The 19,742-nt window shown below is 38.8% G+C and overlaps 1 protein-coding gene across 4 annotated transcripts in view; it reads left to right on the top strand.

The window, feature by feature from the left end:
* Positions 1 to 19,742, top strand: part of RORA (RAR related orphan receptor A) — a 410,146-nt gene that overhangs the window by 8,700 nt on the left and 381,704 nt on the right. Inside the window, exon 1 of one of the 4 annotated variants that reach the window (XM_072043271.1) lies at positions 12,248 to 12,285. The exons of the other annotated variants lie outside the window; for them this stretch is intronic. The gene's annotated coding sequence lies outside the window, so the exon portion shown is untranslated. Of the gene's footprint in view, positions 1 to 12,247; positions 12,286 to 19,742 lie in introns of those variants that run through there. 4 annotated transcript variants of the gene reach the window in all.

The following is a 19,742-nucleotide window of genomic DNA, read 5'->3' as shown; positions in this document are numbered from 1 at the left end:
AAATTCTTTTCTGAATTTGTTATATAGTATGGGGACAATTTTGATGCTGACTGGGTCCAGTTTGTAGCAGTAATGAGAACTATAAACCTGGGCAAAGAACTTAACTAAAGTAAGTTTGATATCTTCTCTTCTGCCAGAGATTTAAATAGGTTTGAACCTACAGCACACAAACCCTTTGGCTACTGGAGGAACAGTTCCTGCAACATAATGGTTTAGAGGAATCCCTTTCAGCGAGATTTCCTCCTAACGTTTTGAGCATCCTCTCATTGGAAACTGTTAAAATAGGTTAACTTAGGTCCTTTCAGTCAAAAAAACAAAACCAAAATAACCACTCTCAACAATAGGGAGAATGGGTGGTGGGATGGTGGCAAGCACACGTCATTCACAACAAGGTTCTATGGTTGAGGGCTTGCAATCAATAGCATTTTAATTGGGGCAGGTGATTGTAGAATTTGGTGTATAAAGAAAAGAGTAGAGAGTCAAATACTTAAAATCCTTGCAAACTTGGCTCACAATTTTTCCAGCAATGTTTTAGCCTGGAATGTCTGTGGTTAAATGCTTCTTTATTCTACTGCTCAGAAGGAAGTCAGAATTAAAGGTGACTGCCTAAGGAAAAGGCCATGTGCATGCCACTTTCAGGTTTTTACACTATGATGGGAAGCAAACTTCCATGTTCACTCTGGTGTCCTTTTTTTCTAGGTAATTCCTGTGAGTTAGCATGGGTTTTTCCTCGATACGTAAATTTAACGTCCCACCATGCTAGGTGATAACTTCTCGCTGAAGTAAGTCAATGCACTGAAGGTCTGATAACTACTTAATTCCTTTTGCATCCATTTGACTAGCTTCATATTAGTTAATAAATGGATCTGTCAAGTGTGTTCAGTGTTTCAAGCAATTGAGAACATCCCAGTGCTGTCAACGTGATAATGAACTAGTAGACGCTGAACCGTTTTTGTGACTGAAAAAAATGGGCAGTGGGGCTTGCTTGGGTTACTGTTGGACAAGTAGCAAGAAAAGCATCACTGATGAAAAAATTATCTATGTCCATGATATTTTTTTTTTTCCTATTGAGAATACTAAACTTGCATCATACATAAAGGGCTGGTAGATTCAGAGGCTGGGCAGAAGTCTTAACTACAATTTGCTTTGTGTTATTTACCTGGAGAACGATAATGAAAGAAGGTGGCTGTGAGGCTTGTTCCTGTGGAAAATTATCTGAAGATGCATGCTAGCCTTGCATGTTAGCAGCTTGCTATAAACATGTGTCAAAAGAAAGCTTAGTCTAAACAAACAGGACTGTCGTTACTGTTGCACACAGAGAACACAGACATAGAATACTTAGCTTCCAGTTGTGTAACAATGCCAATCTGCTTTTAGGTCTCTGGAGGCCAGCTGGGAATTATACAACAAACTATCCTTCAGTCTTCAGTTCTGTAAAGCAACTGAGTTACAGAAGGAGATGTTTTAATGCTTAATTCTTAAAAATGTTTCGCAATAATCTGTGGGATGGCTTGGCTATCAGCTTTAATGGCATTATGCCTGATGTGCATTGTTTACTCTAAGATGAGAAGCTGAATAGCGTAACTCTGAATGGTGACCAGGTGCAGCAACACCTTTTTGTATTGCTTTCGAATTCCTGACTATGCACTAAGACTGCAATTATTTGGATAAGGTTTGGCATAAAACACCATAATTTGGTTCTAAAGGAGCCAAAATTAGCTTAGCCATGATTAGCTTATGAATATTTCTGTACTGCTAGTGATTGACAGGAGTCCCATGGACTTCATACTACAAATAGATATGATTTATCCATTAATGAAAGTCGCCTTGTTATTGGTAGGCATGTTAAAATAAAAAAAGCCACTCTGCAAATGCATTGTTCTGGAAACACTTAAGCTTGTTGATTACTGCACAAGCAGTATTCATAAGCATCTGTTTGTATTGTAAGCCACCGTCTCTGCCCATGCACATGCTTCTTTTCATTTGTGGATACATATGAGCGCAGGTTATGAACATCGTTTGTGAAAATATCTGAACAGTGGTATATTTAAGAATTGGCCCTCTGCTGTGCATGAGTTTCCATTCACCAAAGGCTCATGTGACAGAGGTCAAACACAGTATGATCTTCTTTTTGGAAGGTATTTAACCTAAATATTAAAGCTAGAAGGACTATACACTTCTGCAGAAGTTTTTTCTTCCTGATCTACTCTAGATTGTTCAGGTTTGGGACACTTTCGGTGGGATTTTCAGAACCTTTAGTGTCTTTCTGGTGCTCACCTAGAATAGGTGAGCTTGAATGCTTAATTCTGAAGATATTTTGCAAAATAGTAGTTGCAGAATGCAGGCTACCTGTCATTCAACAGTCTGCTCTGCTCCAGTTGTGTTCTATGTGAGCTTCGGGGAAGCTGAAAAAAAAACATGGTGTAAACAAGCCTGTTTCTCTTTGAGAGAGGGAGAATTGATTGGTACCAGAACATTGACTTTATAAGTCTTTGCCTGAATTACTCTCCTTGGAACTCTCCATGTTAGATTTGATTGTTTGTATCTGCGTCCCATACTTTGCATTTTATATCATGCTCCGTGAAACTCAGTATTGTGTGGATCTTCAGGCAGTTTCCATTTTACTTTGACCTTCCGTGAAGGATCTTTTCTGTCTTTCCAAGTGTCACCTACACTAATACCGTAAATTGTTTTACCAATCTTCAAAGCAAGGAGTGTGTTACACAAAGCTCTGTAAATGTAAATATCTCCCAAGTGTTACATTTAAATGAAAAAAAATATATATTCCTAATGTTAAAACACAGGGGTTGAACTCTGATTTCTAGATGTAAGGCTGGATTAGTTAGTAGGCATCAGCCCCTCTGAGCTGAAGGAGCACAAATTAATGGATTTTCATCTGCAAGTGTCTGGGAAAGGAAGGAAGAATCCTGGGTGGACAGAAATCAATTTCTACATGTTGATTCTTCTCTGGCCTGTGAGTCTTTAAGTCCTTTGCTGATGTTGTAAGTTAGAGCAACCTAAAGGAGCCAGAATAAATTAGGGCAACCTGCCCAGAAGGAGCTCTAACCATGACACCAGTCCGTTCTCCCACTTCTACGCAGAGTGGAGCTCTGGCACACCAGGAGAATCTCCACCTGTTTTCTGACTTTGTTCTGATCATCTGAGGTGTCAGAGATACAACTGCATAATTATTTCTTAGGTACTTAATATTCTTTTGATATACTTTTTGTATTTAATTTTCTAACTAGCTAGTCTTTCTGTCAAATGTCCTAGCTATGTTTCCCTGATTTACTTCATCTTTTAAGACTAATGATCTCTGGAGCTGTCAGTAGTATTAGATGATTTTATAGGAGCATTAAATGTTTGGAAACTGTCCCAGTTTCTGCATCACCTTTAGATAAGGTGATCTTCTGTTTAAAAGTTCTCCATTGATCTTCTTACTTTTAAAGTTCCTCCAAAATACATAAGAGCAGACTGAAAAAATAAATTAGACCTACAGAAAATGCTTTCTGCTAAACTTACTAGAAGTAGGTAAGTAGAAGGTAATGCAGTCTGGTCATGAACTACTAGCTAAATGAAAAGGACCACATCTTCTGTCATCCTCTCTATTGCTCCGGATTCAGAATCTCACAGCTCCACTCATGACATGGTTTCTGTCTGGTAGTTTAGTCTTGTATGCTAAACTTGTATTAATTGCAATTTTTTTTATACTTTTTTTTTCTTTTTTTTCCCCCAAGTAATTCTTGCAGATCATCATTTAGCTCTATTTTCAGCTTTTGAGAAGCCATTTTCATGTAGCAAATATTAAAAGGTTTAATATTAATTACACAAGCTTTGGGGAAACAGTCTTGAGAAAGTAGGTGAAATTACTCAAGATAGTCTTCAAAGTGGGCCAGTCTTTTTATGGCTACTTTGAATATTTTTTCCATATCATAGATTTCCTGTGTGATCAGGATCTAGGCAGGGTAACCAGTAACATCCTATTAAAAATTTATTCATTACATTTTGCAGTGAACGTTTGCACCATGATGATGGTAAATGCAAGCCATGTCTTAATTTTTAGAAAGATTATGTAAGGCAATCACTTACCTACCTTGGGGCAATATTCTCTTGCAGATATGTGGGTGCTTTACAGAGATGTCAGGAGTAAAGATTTCAGGTGTTGATTCCTGATTCAAACTTGATTTTAATGAAAATATATTTATGAAAAAAAGTATGTAATTGACCTGTCTTTGTTCATCTGAATGTGATTGAGAAGAGAAATTACCAAAGGTATCACTTTAAGCATATAGAAACTGTTACTGTCACATGCAAACACAGAAAGGAAGAAAAAGCCTCTAAATGCTCTCAGGCTTCAACTGAGATGAATTACCTCGATAGATACCCAGCAGTTCTGAATATGTTTCAAAGAATGTTGTCGCTATAATAAAAAAATATATGTTCTTACTACAATTCGGGCTGTCAGGAGAGGCTTGGAACAAGTCTGACTGGAATAACAAATTGTCACTAGTCCAACTTTATAGTGGGTGTCAGTGGGCACCAAGCCTATTATGCGGAAGGAAATTCTTACTGTAAATGTGTTAAGAGGCCCTTTAAGGCCTCATGGCTTGCAGAGTCTCTTCCACACATAGTAGTGTGCTATGCTTTTCAAAAAGGGCCATGTCACACAGAACTGAAGACTTAAACAAGATCAAGCATGGGCTGAGGATCAGGACACGATTTTTTGAGGTAGTTGTCTTCCTGGAATCACCTGTTTGTTTCTTGATCCAATATTTAATATTTTGAGAACATTTACAGTTATTTAAAGGCAAGCAGGAAAAGTTCATTTGTTAAACAGAGAACCCATCCCAGAAGCAGTAAGTTTTGAAGCACTGTGTGGGAAATGGACCAGCATTCTGGTGACGTGAAGTTGCAATAGGAACCAGTGGGGGGAACAGCCTGTGGATGGTTTTGGAAGGCTAACTTCTTATCGCGGCGTTCTGTTCCTCTAATCCAACAGAACTGTAAATCATTAGCTTTGAACAGTCAATACAAGTGTGTCCAGAATATGCATTTTTAATCAACCTTACAATTCTGCAGAAACAATGCCTTCTAATGTTTAACAAAATGAACAGCAATATCAAATAATTTGATTGTCAGAAGAAGCTGAAGACCTGTCTGGGATGATAGATATCTGTAGATTCTTTAGATGGAAGCCCCTTGACCTTGAGTTGAGCAATACTTGGTTCATAGTGGTGAATGAAAGTTAGCTGGATTATCAGAGTCAACAGGGGACAATGGTTTTAAACTTCAAAGAGTAGATTTAGACTAATAAAAGGAAGAAATTGTTTACCATTACAGGGTCAGACAGCATAACTTGTTGCATACACAAGTTGTGGATAAACCATCAGTGGAATTGTTCAGGTGGGATAGGGCTTTGAGCAACCCAGTCATGGCAGGGGTGTTGTACTAGGTCCCTTCCAACTGAAACCATTCTGTGATTGTAAATGTGGAGGGTAGTTTATATTTGTAAGGAATGGAATGAGCCTCTTGCTATATTAATTGCAATTAATTATCTTGGTAAACAGTAAGGCCAGAAAATATAGTGCTGTAGTCTGAAGTTAACATATCAAGCAATCAAAAACGTAGCAAAAAAAAAACAGAAATCAGTATTGCAAGTGAAATAACCCACCATAAAATCAATTTTAACACTGAGAAGCCACATTTTGCAACTTGAATTTTAAAGAGAAACCACACTTGTCCTGGGTGGGAGTTGTAGAACTGCAGGTCTTTGGAGCTTGTAGCTGCAATACTTTGCTTCACACAGCTCTCATGCAATACTGGGGAAAGGAAAGAATAGGATGTGATCTATACTGTCTAGTACAGATTTTGTTGGAAGGATTAAACTAGTTAATTTTGATCAGACATGCCAGTTACGAGGCACAATGACCATGATTTCTGCCATAAGTAAACAGAACAATTTTACAATCGATTCATTGACTTGTGACTGATGGAAAAGGTTTATGATCAGCACAGTATGTTCAAATCATTCCTTTTTCTTAAAAACAAAACAAAACAAAACAAAAAACACAACCACCAAACCAAAACAAAAAACAAGGACCACAAACAACAGAAAAACAGACCATCAGGCACAGCCTGTGGAGACTGCAGAGCCCTGTTGTGCAAGCCAGTCAATAAGGAATTACAGTAATCTAATCATGAAGAAAGACAAAAGTGTAAATAGCCTTTTCAAAGGCTTCCTGAGATGGAAGTGACAACTACTTGGCAATAGCATTTTCAAATGGTCTGGAGATGTTCTTGTACTGGAGATGAAATACTCCTCTGTGGTCTAATATGATTCTTAAATGTTTCCAGCTCCTACAGAAACCACTTGATTGCAAACCGGAAAAATATGTGCTGGAGGAATAACCTCCTTTGAGCTTCACAGCCAAGGGGCAGTATGACTGCCTTGTTCAAGGAAAGTTTGACACAGGGGATTCGACATGCACCACAAATGCCACTGATGTTATTCGGTTTGCATCTTTATTAATGGACAAGCTTGTATACAGCCTCTCTGGAGAACCATTGCTCTTCAGGCCAGTGTGACATGTATACAGTGCCTCCTAATGCAGAACTTCCACATCTCTTTGGGGTGCAGAAGGACTCGCCAAATCTTTTACAGTGAGCAAGGTCAGGTTGCACTCTTTGTTCTATACAGGCCTTTGAGCTGAAATTTTGGACAGCTTAAATTCATTATTGTTGAGTTTTTAAACACTTGAGAGAGTTTTTCTTAATGTGTTATTTGGAAAGACATTTTCCATTTCATACTCGGAGGTTTTAGGAGTATAATGCTGTCTGATAGAACAATAAGGTTTCTTGCAACCACAGTAAGAATTCAGCACTTGTAGTCCTCTGGAGGAGGAAAACCACATGTTTTAAAATTAACAATAAAAGGAAAAGACAAAAGTTATAAAAGAAAACTATTACTAAGGATGACTGAACTCTGCAGTATTCTATTACTGAGCCTGTTAATAAAACTTTGAGCTAACTACAATCTGTTCGGTAACAATTCATCTGGAGGTGTATATTGACTAAAACCCAAGACTGATTCTCTTGTAATTCCAATTACGCTATTTACTGCAGAAGTTCAGAGCTTTCTCAAGGCTAACCCTGCATCAAATGACTGCTTTGCTCCATTATGTAACTTTAAGGTTGTAATTCTAAGGATTCTTAGTTGTACAATCTTCCATTCTTGCAATGGATACTAATCATAAACTTGTAAATCATGTTTCTACTAGAACCATTCTGTAGCTGTCCCCAAGCGTATGAGATTAGAAGGAAAGCGTTTTAAAGCTCTGCCTTTTCCAGCTTGTTTGCCTTGCGTGTCTGAGAGCTTCCTCTGCCTAGTTGTTTTCCCTGGTTTGGCAATTTTTATTCTCATGCTTGTCTTTGGGAACTCTTCTCCATCTTTTTAAGAGTCTGTGGTAGTAGGAGCAGTAGTGCTGGAACTCTGCAGGCAAACATACTCACAAAAGGAATATTGAATGAAGGGACAAGTATTAAAAAAACAAAACAAAACAAAAAACAAACAACAACAACATCAACAACAAAATAATAATAATAATAAAACAAGGTAGACATGGTCTCTTATGAGGTGTCAAAATTGTGAGAAAAATGTGTTTTGCTCTTAGATGGGTTTATGAAAGGCAGGTCCTGCTTGACTAACCTGATCTCCTTCTATGACAAAATGATGCACTTGGTGGGTGAGGGAAAGGCTGTGGATGTGGTCTACCTTGACTTCAGCAAGGCTTTTGACACTGTTTTCCACAGCATTCTCCTCGAGAAACTGGCTGCTCGTGGCTTGGACTGGTGTATGCTTTGTTGGGTTAGAAACTGGCTGGATAGCCGGGACAAGAGCTGTGGTGAATGGAGTCAAATGCAGCTGGAGGCCGGTCACTAGTGGCGTTCCCCAGGGCTCGGTGCTGGGGCTGGTCCTCTTTAATATCTTCATCGATGATCTGGATGACGGCATTGAGTGCACCCTCAGTAAGTTTGCAGATGACACCAAGCTAGGTGCGTGTGTCGATCTGCTCGAGGGTAGGAAGGCTCTGCAGGAGGATCTGGATAGGCTGCACCGATGGGCTGAGGTCAACTGCATGAAGTTCAACAAGGCCAAGTGCCGGGTCCTGCACCTGGGGTGCAATAACCCCAAGCAGAGCTACAGGCTGGGAGATGAGTGGTTGGAGAGCTGCCTGGCGGAGAAGGACCTGGGAGTGATGGTGGATAGTCAGCTGAATATGAGCCAGCAGTGTGCTCAGGTGGCCAAGAAGGCCAACGGCATCCTGGCTTGTATCAGAAGCAGTGTGGCCAGCAGGGCTAGGGAGGTGATCGTCCCCCTGTACTCGGCTCTGGTGAGGCCGCACCTCGAGTACTGTGTTCAGTTTTGGGCCTCTCGCTACAAGAAGGACATCGAGGTGCTTGAGCAGGTCCAGAGAAGGGCGACGAAGCTGGTGAGGGGCCTGGAGAACAAGTCCTACGAGGAGCGGCTGAAGGAGCTGGGCTTGTTCAGCCTGGAGAAGAGGAGGCTCAGGGGTGACCTTATTGCTCTGTATAAGTACATTAAAGGAGGCTGTAGAGAGGTGGGGGTTGGCCTGTTCTCCCACGTGCCTGGTGACAGGACGAGGGGGAATGGGCTAAAGTTGTGCCAGGGGAGTTTTAGGTTGGATGTTAGGAAGAACTTCTTTACTGAAAGGGTTGTGAGACACTGGGACAGGCTGCCCAGGGAAGTGGTGGAGTCACCATCCCTGGAGGTCTTTAAAAGACGTTTAGATGTAGAGCTTAGGGATATGGTTTAGTGGGGATGGTTAGTGTTAGGTCAGAGGTTGGACTAGGTGATCTTGGAGGTCTCTTCCAACCTAGATGATTCTGTGGTTCTGTTATCTGTCAAGAGTTGCCTTTTTCATGGATAAAGCTTGTCTATAGAATGTAAGACTCACTTCAGAGCCTGAAGAAAGAAGGGGATTACTTTAACCATCATCAAATTTAGGCAAGAGAATCTCATTGAGCTACATCTTGCCTTGCTACTTCATGCACCTCCAGTGCTTGCTGTCTGAGCATGAATGGTGTCTTGCAAGGGAGAGCTGAGTCTGTGGACGTGTCAAGCAGCTTGCATGCTTCTGTAGATAGCAGAAAACAGATTAAAATGCAATTAAGCATACACTTGAATTTCATATCAGCTCTTTAAGGTGCTGTTTCCACTAAGTAGCAGTAGTATGGATACTTCAGTATCCAAGTGAATTACGTGGTAAAACCTTGGAGAGACAAGGAGGAGTCTGCTTCAAAGGATACAAGGCAGCTATGGATTGCCTGTAGTGCAAGCAGTGGATATCGGAAGCACTGCAACATGATTTCAAGCATTGCATTTTATATAAGAAGAAAGTATTCTTGGGGTCTGCTTTTCCTTAGCTTTCTCTTATAACCTAGAAAATTGAAATAGAGTTGCAGAGGTATTCTTTCAAGTTAAGATTTCTAACTTTTAAATGGTGGCTGTGAAATTTCAATGAATCAGGAGGAAAGGCCATATTATATTTTCCTCATTGACTTTTTTGAAGAGAAGGTAACAGGAGAGTAGCATCTGTGACTTAATCAGAATGCAGTATTTCTATCCAAAGTTACCTGCTTAGAGGAACAAAGAAGGTTGCAGGGACCAAAAGGCTGGGAGAAAGGTGCAGATGAGATTATGCCACAAGGGTGATATATTCTGTCATGGAAATAAGACAACTGTTGCAACTTCAAGGTTAAACTAGAAATAGGAGATAGGGAATAAGGCCGAGATGGAGCAAATATTTCAGGGGAATGAAATGCATTAAAGATAACTGGAAAAGGAAGAAGAGCACTGAGAAATGGAGAGTGATGGAACAACTAATGAGAAATAAGGCTAAACTGGAGAGACCAGAAAGGAAGAAAATACAGAATGAAATTTTCTTGAAAATGACTGAAGTAATTTAAAGAACTGCACTGAAATACACATGAAGCGAGGTTAGGAAGTATGAAGGAATGCTGAGGAAAAGCCTTTTTCTTAAGTGGAAAGATTATTTAGAAAAACATTTTAAAATCCTGTAATTCGTGGCAATTTTGCTGGCATTTATTCTTATAGCACTCCTCAGGTGCCTGTCTGCTTTTATGAAGTTATATGTTTATAAGAGTGTGGTTATAAAACTACTATTAGCAGACACTGAAAAAGAACACCGGTAGTGTTGTAGAAACCATTAGTAAATATCTTACAAAAGGTAACTCAGTTAATGTTTTTTTCTTTGAAGACTACATAGGAAGCATAATACTCATTGCATGAAAAATGTTTTACATCAGGTAGGGGTTTCTCATTTAAAAATGTGGTTGTGTAACAAATCTGTTAAATTTTCATGAGAGAGCTTGAGATTAAACTGATGGCTTTTTATTCTTCAATTTTGTAAACTGTTCCTATGGTAGTTTGGCTTTTTTGTTGTTGTTGCTGTTCAATTTGAGGTTTTAATGGGGTTAACCACCCTAACTTCTACATGAACATTTAGTAAGCATTTCAGTACAATTTAACATTCACATCTGACCTAAAGATAAGAATTTGCTAAAGCTGCATTTGGTAAATTTCGTTTCATTTTCATTTGGTAGAATGTCATTTGCAGAGTCCTTTTGGAACTCATACTGGAAAAGCTGCTGTGTGTAAGTGTTTCTCGTGTTTCTCTATGGTATTAGCAAACCAAATACCAAGCTACTAAAGACTCTGAAAAGAACACGACAACAATTCGTCACTAAAATTTATTGCTTTTCTGAAAACTAGTTCATCTGCCTCAGTTTGCTCAGAGTAGATGAAGTAACAACAAATAGTATGAATTAAATACATGTACACATGCACGATCATATCATTATGGCTTAAGCAAGTATTTAAAAAAAAAACGTAGTTTATATTGATATAAATATAAGATCACTTCTGAATACTTAAGATATATTTAGAAAGTTAAATGTGTAGCAGAATCAGAAGGAAATTTTAAAACAGTATGATGAAGAATAAGATGTTGGAGATTTTCAGCCATTGCCTTCTGTAGGCCTGAATTTGGAAGTCTTTATACATTAGTGTGAAGATTAAGAGAAGAATTTCTTAGATGTCTAATCTGTAAAAAGTTCCTCTAGGGATTTGTTTTTGTTGATGTATGAAAATTGCAAAATTACATTTTGCAGCGGGGAATAGTAGATGAGACTACAAAAGCACAGAGTGTGGGACAAAATAAGTCCTTGCTATTGGTACTATTTAAGAACCAGAACTATATGAAGACTTTATCTACAGCTGACCCTTATGTGAAGGAACTGGTAAACTTTAGAATCTGTGAAAATAATGATTTGGAAATGTTTTCGCACAAGGAGAAAAACAAAACCCTAGTGCCTTGGGGTGAGAATTTAAAGCCTTGTCTTTTTCTAAAGCTCTTTGAAGAATTTCTTAGGCAAGGCATTGTGATGTTTGTGCTCAAGCTTTGGAAAGCCTGAAAAACTTTAGTTTTTACTAAGTATGTTATAACTAGAAGCACTCAATTGAGTGTGAGATCTGAGTTTTACTTTTTCAAGTGAGCATCTTTGTCCAAGTTTTCCTGCTAAAGTATAGGATGAAGGATCTAATTTATGCAATGAACAAATGTTTATCCCATTTGCCTTCCTTTCTGAAGGAAAAAAGGATTTATCTTGCAGTTATGACTAAATTAAAGGAGTACTTTCATGACCTCTGTTACTGTGTACTGTCTTTTGTTAAAAGCATTCCTGAAGTTTGCATATTGAGCAGGAAGATGTTGGTGTTTTTTTTTTTTTTCTTCAGGTCTTTAAAGAGTTTCTCAGTTCTGTAAGTACGCAATGCCTCTGTGTCCGTAATTAACAGTAGCTGAGAGTGCTTTCTTCACTGAAGGCTTAGTCCTGGTCTCTTCCTCCATATAGTTGGCTGACTGCTTGTAATGTACAGTTGAGGATAGCTCCCGTACAATTGTTTTTTTCTTATGCTGTAGTTGTAAAAGGTGCATTGTGCACGGATGTAGTAAGTCTAGAAGTAGTACTTCTGCATTTAGGCAGGATTCAGCCAAAAAGACAGGATGATGTAAAGTCTAGACCAAGTGCAGAAGATGAAAGGTGAGAGATTGTTTGAAGGTGTCTTTTGCTAAATACTTAGTGAGTTTTTTTTTTTTTTTTTCTTTTTCCCAGCATATGAACTAAGTCTTTTAAATTGGGAACATATTGGTGGTAGACCATGAGTTCAGAGCTCACAACTTGAAGGTAAGTTTTTTGGTGAAATTAGTAGCGTTTGGTTTTGGCTGTACATGAATTAGTGTTAATTTGCAAATCTTCTAGTAGTTTTGATTTCCAAATCTTCCTTTAGTGGAAGAAATCATGTTGTGTAGCAATGCTGATGAAAATCATACTAACAATTCTGGTAACAGGTAGAGGTTTCAAACTTGAAAGTTGTGTGAGTACCTGGGAGCCCATGAACAAATGTACAGATATGATGGCTGAGCTCCCCTACCCTTGCTTCAATATCTAAATGTGCCGAGGAGCATAGGTACACTTGCAGCAGTGCAGTATGACACATTTTGCCTAGTGACTGCATGCTGCCATTCATCCTTTGTTTTTTTTTCACTCCCCACTGCTACAAAAATCAGGCATTTTTGGACTCAAGTACTGGGAAACTTTCAGTATGTCCTGCATGTTATTTGGCAAACCATCTGTCTGTTCTAGTCAATCTGCTTACCCCAGTTGTGGGATACAAGCTCAGATGAAATGTGCTTCATATCAAAAAGCCACCAGAACGATGCATGTAAAATGATCAGCTCTTCAGTGCAAGTGACTTGCCATAACGTTAGTCTTTGTGTAGAATTAACAGGAACAAAAGCAGGGAGAGTATATGTTTTATGGCACACTGGACTAAAGTAATTGCCATGTTTTCAAGTGAGATTTTTCCTGTGAACTCTGCTTGAATGAATATTTTGTAGAGACAGGAGCTATGTTCAGTAGTATTTGTTGGGTTACCATTGAATAGGTGATAGTGATGATCTTGTGAGCTAAACAAGCCTATACAAATCTTTAACAGCAACTACAGACCAAGTTGCATTTTAGCTTTGGTCATTTCTGTTTTTACAATCTGGTGGTACTGCATTCAAAGTCCTGTACTTTAGTAACAGCTGTTCTTGAAGGAATAACATGATGCAGTAATGCAAATAGGGCCATAACTAAAGGGAAAACTTCTTTGGTGAAGCTTAAGAAGTAAAGCTGAGTCCTTGGTGAAAGAATCTAGGTATGGAGCAGAACTCCAGTACAGAATAAAATAGGAGAAACTGAGTATGAATGAAGGGGAGGGGATTAAAGTCTGATGTGTGTGTATGTTGCAGCAAAACAATACATTGCAGCCATGTCATGACTGACAGCTTTAATTCCTCCTGTTTGTATGTGAAGAGGATCCACGTTCAGTTGCCTAGCTCACAGAAACAGACTGAACCTTTTTCATAATTATTAAAAGTCAGCAGAAGTTTTAAGATAATAAGATGGGAGCTGGAGCAAGACAATTATAGTCTGAGTTCTTCCACATAAAGCTTTGTTGAAACAATTCTTAGATGCTTCCGAGGCCAGTGTATTTTATATGAGTCTGGCTGACAAGTGTCAGTTGTCTCTCCTCACTGACAGAAATATCTCCATCAGTGGTACTTTTCAAAACTTGAGCTTTGCATAGGAAGCTGTCTTTATTCATAGTAAAATGCACATTTGTGCTTGACTTTCATGCATTGATGTGCCTAATTTCTAAGGAGCCTTTTAATTTTGTATCAGTTCAAAGGGAGGAAAAGGTCTCCTTATCTCCTACTTTTTGTCCAATTTTGATTTTAAGTTCTTCCAGGACTTACTCTGTCTAAGGTGAAGCAGCTGAGCTCTTCTCACCAAGCATCTGTTTGTGCCAGAACCCACAAGATGAGGAACATCAATGGCCTAAACAGGTGCACTGAACTCCTTTTTAACTTCTCTCCCTCCAGGCCTTGATGTAAAATTGGTGTTTGTTTTCCTAAATACAGTCATAACACAGCCCACCTTATTTTGATGTGAAACTTAAAAGTTTTTATTAAAAGACCATTTGATATTTTTAGTGTCTATGATGATAATATTTTCTCTGGCATTTCAAATACTTCTTTCATTGTAATTTCCTCAACTGGAAGTGGTTTCAGGTAGCATAGATCATAAATTTAATCTTGTCTTACAGTATAAACTTTGGTGTAAAGTTCTCCCAAATGTACCTTTTGAAAACTTGACAAAGTAGTCAAGTCACCTTGTGACAAAGTAGTATTGATGTATTTGAGTCAGATGAATGCTACATTTTATACATTTCAGCACGATGGTTTTCATTGTCAATGGTAAATATTTGAATTTTTTGGTGAATCATGTAGCACTTTTTGCTCTTTCTCAAAGGAAATTTTGTAGGGAGTGTTTTCCAACACAGCTGTGTAAGACTAAGATACAATACAAAACAAGAGGAAAGGGGGGGGGGGGGAGGCACTTAAGATGTTAATCTGTAAGTTCTATCTGAATGTTGTGGTACATGATCATTAGGGCAACCAATGCTGAAAAGCTGCAGGATGTTCTGGTGGATCAGGTGTGCAGATACATATTTCAGCAGGTAGCAACTCGTGTTACGTCACTAGTTCATGCCACTTTTAAGCAAGTTTACTACCTGATAGTCATTTGTTCACTGCCTCTGTAATGGGAAATAGCTCATATGTATTCATCTTACGGAGCAGTATTTAACTCCTAGGTTATGGATTCATACCATTCTCTTTCTTTCCTGTCCTCTGGGCAGCAGGGAAAGCCTCAAAAAGTTAAGCGTATCTACTTTACGTTCCTCCATGTAGGAGATGCAGACCTCAGGTGGAGGAGGGAATAGAAATGTCCTGGAACTTTTGTGTGCACTCTAACAGCTGAGTTAGTAGAGTTTTATGTAACTGTTTATAAAAGACAGCTTCTCTGTACCTTCTGTGGTTTATGATGGAAAAGACTCAGTATTGGAAGCTGAGAGAGTGGAGGCAGCTGCTTCCCTGCAGAGAGAATGGTTCACCTGGTGTCTGGAGCCCTGTGACAGCTCTATTAGTGCGTGGGTCTCATCCCTGCCTCATCCTCCTGCACTGTGCAGCAACCCCAGACACTGGAGTTTGTTTAAGAGTAATTTGACTGTGAGTTAAGCATTGTGTCAAGGTGCTGAAGGTTTTATGTGCATTCTGTTCAAAGTCTCCTGAGCATTTTTGAAAATACTTAAAGCTTAATTTTCAAAGTTGGTAAAGGAGCCTCTACTGAAAGTAGTCTTGAATTTGATGATCTACAATCAGCAATATCTGGAAAATTATTCTGATTTTGCTCCATTGTAGTTGTTCTCAGCGTGTGATATTCTGCCTTGAAATGATCTCTGTAAGCAGTCTTGATCCTAATCTTCCCATTTCATATGATGCACCAATGCCTTTGAGAAAAATCCAGATAAACCAGTAGAAAACCTTTTTCTCTGAATGAGATGTAATTGGAATTTGTCAGAAAATGAAATGCTAAGAGTGTTTCCTAAAGAAATGTGTTTCAGGACACCATTTTTTTTTTGTAGACTTGCATAAACCTGAATGATACTGAAGAAAAAGTAGTTCTTGATTGAAAAGGATTGAGATTTTCAAAGGTCACTCAATTTTTGTCCAAATTTCACAACGCTATTAGGATATGCTTTTTAGATGCATAACATAGCCCATAATAAATTAATATGAGTACGTTGACTGGAGTATGCTTTCCTCCATTTTCTGAGCACAACTGAGAACTATAGGTGAGATGGATGCACATGATGTGTTTACAGTTACTTTTATCTTTGAAAAGCAATAAAAGTAAAAAGTAGAAAAAAAAAAGTAGAAAAAAAAAGAATGAGTAGCTTATTGTGATTACCAAGTGCAAGGAAATTGCATTTTTATTTATCTGTATTTTCATTGAATCCCTTTCTGAACACTAAACCCCACTATTTTTACCCTTGGAGATCTCCCTAAGGTTCCAGTACAGAATGTTGTTCCATCTGCCTCTTCTGGCTTCTTTAATGGTGCATAGCAATCTTACGCAGGAGATAATTTTTCCTTCCCGGGAGTGTTCAGCAGATTAATATATGGCTACTACTCTCTCCTATATTTATTTTAGCACATCATATAAAAGAATACACAGCAGAGGAGAGGGGTGAAGCAACTGGATCCCTTTATATGGATAAATAACTTTAGAAAATGATCTTTGAGCTTATATGGTGTAATTAAACCCAGTAATGAGTTAAAGCGTAAATACAGAATCAAATAATGTGGAAGGCTTTCATGTTCAGTATTGAAGCATCCATTATTCTTTAGGCTTATAATACTACAGCTTGTTAGAAACTGTTTAAGTCAGAGTGATTCAAAATTACCTGTGAAAATCTGCAGCTGGAGCATCCTGAATGTGTAAGAAACGGTTGCAGCACACTGGCGGCTTAACACCCCAAGTCAGCAATTGCATTTCATCCTTCTGAGCACTTGGGATGCAGTAAACTTGACGAATAGCAACTTGGACACAATGCAGCCGCTCAGAACAAGTCCCCAATGCAACTTCATCTGGGCAAGCTGTAAATTTACCAGTTACAGCTCCTTGACATCTTCAGCTTGATAAATCAATACACAGTATGGAAGTAACTCTGGCTGGGCCGTACTTAAGAACTGATTGTACCTCGTTAGCTTAATGCCTAAGTCACCAGTCGGTGGGTCTGACAACAGCTAGCCTCCAATAAGGTCCTCCTGTTAGCTACATGCTAGTCAGCCTACACTTGCCTCTTTGACTCCTTCAGAAGTGCAGATAGCTGGATTTGAACTGCTTGCATGTTTGAAATGCACACTGAGAAGTCCCTTTAAGACTTCCTCTCTCTAAGAGGAATCATAGAATCATAGAATATCCTGAGTTGGAAGGGACCCTTAAGGATCATCAAGTCCAACTCTTGACACCGCACAGGTCTACCCAAAAGTTCAGACCATGTGACTAAGTGCACAGTCCAATCTCGTCTTAACCCAGCTTTATTTTTTTTTTGCTCCTTTTCTCCGGTTTCACATGAGCTTGAGTATACCCAGTCCGGAGAACACTGAGGACATAATGTAAATCCCTATTGATTCTTTGATTCCTGTGTTTGAGAACTCCAAAACTGAAGTGGGTGGAAAAAAACCTTGGACATACTAATGTGCTTACTGCTGGGTTTGCATGATGTTTCATCCTACTACTGTGTTTTCTGGGTATAGATTTTACTGTTTGTTACTGAGGGTCAGGATATTCATACTTTGTGGATACTCCTGAGCATTTTGACTGATCAAGCTGAGCCATTTACAGTACCAATCTGCATAGCGTGATCATGGAATATTTGCAAGTGGCCAGATGAATTGCAGTGGCCAAATTCATTTTGGTTGCAGTCAGTGGACTGCCTGATCACCAAAGCTGTAGGAGTTAGAAGCTGTCTCCTGGTTCTCTTGGAACTTGTGTGAGGACATGTGGTCCAGGCAGTGGAGCTGTTGGTTGCTTAGAGTCTGCAGGTTGAAGACTGCTCCTGACCCCAGAAGAGTATGCTGGTGCTGGGAATGTGGTAACTGTTTACTTGTAAAGGGATGTGGGGGGAATGTGATGTAGGGTTTTAGAGCATTGCGTCATTCCTAGCTTCTTGTGAATGCACATTCTGAGTTAAAAAGCAGTAGAGTTCTGCCTGCAGTACAAGATTGTGGAATTCCCTCTCCCAGGAGCAAGCCTGAGGTGGTAGGGGAGCAGTAATGCTATACTTCCTAATGAAGCTACAGAGGTGTGCACAAATTAGTCCATTCAAAAATTGCTCCTTCTGAAGTTGAAACATTAAGGGAGATAATGCAGATTTTGCAGACTCCATTTTTCTCTCTTCTAGAAGTCTAGAAGTGTGGTGCTTAGTTCATGATTAGAATTATCAAGCACTCTGGTAAGTGATCAAATGCAAACACACTATTTGCTTATAATATTATGGACCCATTTAGTAATCTACAACGCCTGTTGGGGGAACAGCAAAAAAATTACTAGTTAGCTTTATTTTTGCAGTCTGTGGAAAATACTACTACTAATAGGTTTCATATCACTTTCTGAACTGCACTGAATATGATTTTTCTTCTCGTTGGAAGAGAACGATTTTCTTTTCTTTAACGATTTTCTCCAGTGATTAGAAGGTTCCCCCCTGAGAATGCTCATCAATACCTGTAACTCTAGTTAGACACAAGCATCTAGAACAGAAAACTCCCTGGCTTGCTTTGCCAATCTGGCATAGCAGTTTATGAACTGCTTGCATTAGGAATCTGCTGGATAAGGGAAGTAATAATGGCCAAACAATGAAATATCACAGATTGTTCAAAGGCAGAGGCAGTAAGACGATTAAGCACAGCCTTGCTTAAATGTAGAAACAGTATGCACAATATACAACATGCACAGTAGAATAACCCGTTCTATTTCATGGGAGTAAAGACAGTACTATCCCAGGTCAGAATAAAATTAAAACAAAATTTATCTGTAACAAAAAGCAAGTGTGTAATAGGGTTAGACTGAAGTTGTGAACTGGAGATGGTGCATATAGGAGCCTTCTCTTCTATGTTAACCAAGGAGGATTCACAGGCAACAGACTTATTAGGTTAAGCAGACAACTTGTTCTTGAGTGTCACGAACAGATGACACCTACTTGGCATTCTGAAAGGCTTTCAGGCTGTATGGATGTGCTAGACACCAACAGAGGTATGCTTCAAAGTTATTTTCCTAAACGTCATTTTACAAATTTGAGGTAAGCCACATTCTGTTTCAATAACCAAGTGATATAGTTGGGTACGCTTCCTTACAGGTAAAACACACTGTGCTCTCAGCTAGAATTTTATTTCTATTCTATAGCAGTGAAACCTTGGGTCAGATAAGGGGATAAAAGTTTTCAGGTATTGCATTCTGATGAATAGCTAGCTGTTATTCATTATTTATCTATTCCAGAAGCTTAATGAACAGCTGGAAAGCTAATTATTGAATTTCTGTATTTGTGAAGAATAGCACTTCAGAAAGTGCAGAATGAATACACTGAATACCACAGACAAACTTCTGAATATTCACTTAGATTTAAAAATAAATGTACTTGAACTATGCATGTCCTTATTTATTTGTCTTTAATGACTTTTTGTCACCATTTAAGCACTTCTGAAGGTGAGCACAATGTGAGTTCAAGTCAATCAAATCAAGGAGCATCTGTATAGAAGCTTACATATTGTATTTGTAGTATTGCGTATCACCTTAACAGATTTGGGAAAGAACCAGAATTCTTAAAAAGCTGGCTGGTATGATGGTTAAATGGTTATGAATAATATAATGGTTCCTGGTATGGCTAACTCCTCTGAGTAGGAGCAGCCAGTCCGTCTGACAAGAACAGTGATGTTATTTAATTATTTGTGGTCCTTTTGATCTCTTGCTTCCCTGCACTAGCAAAACAAGTACCATAACTTAGCTTAAGGTTCATCACAGATAATATTGAAAGCAGTATATGATTCCACATATGTTTCCAGCAAGGTGATTGTTTTGAACGTCTGTGCTGTTCCTGATGGTCTAGAAACTAAACCAACAAAAATACACAGTGAGCATTCTGCTTACAGAGTGTGTGTGTGTGTGTGTGTGTGTGTACGTATATACATATACAT

This window comes from Anas platyrhynchos, chromosome 11 (genome assembly GCF_047663525.1).
Source record: "Anas platyrhynchos isolate ZD024472 breed Pekin duck chromosome 11, IASCAAS_PekinDuck_T2T, whole genome shotgun sequence".
Lineage (NCBI taxonomy): Eukaryota > Metazoa > Chordata > Aves > Anseriformes > Anatidae > Anas > Anas platyrhynchos.
Note: the sequence above shows the minus strand (reverse complement) of the source record. Positions and strands in the feature narration are given on the sequence as shown.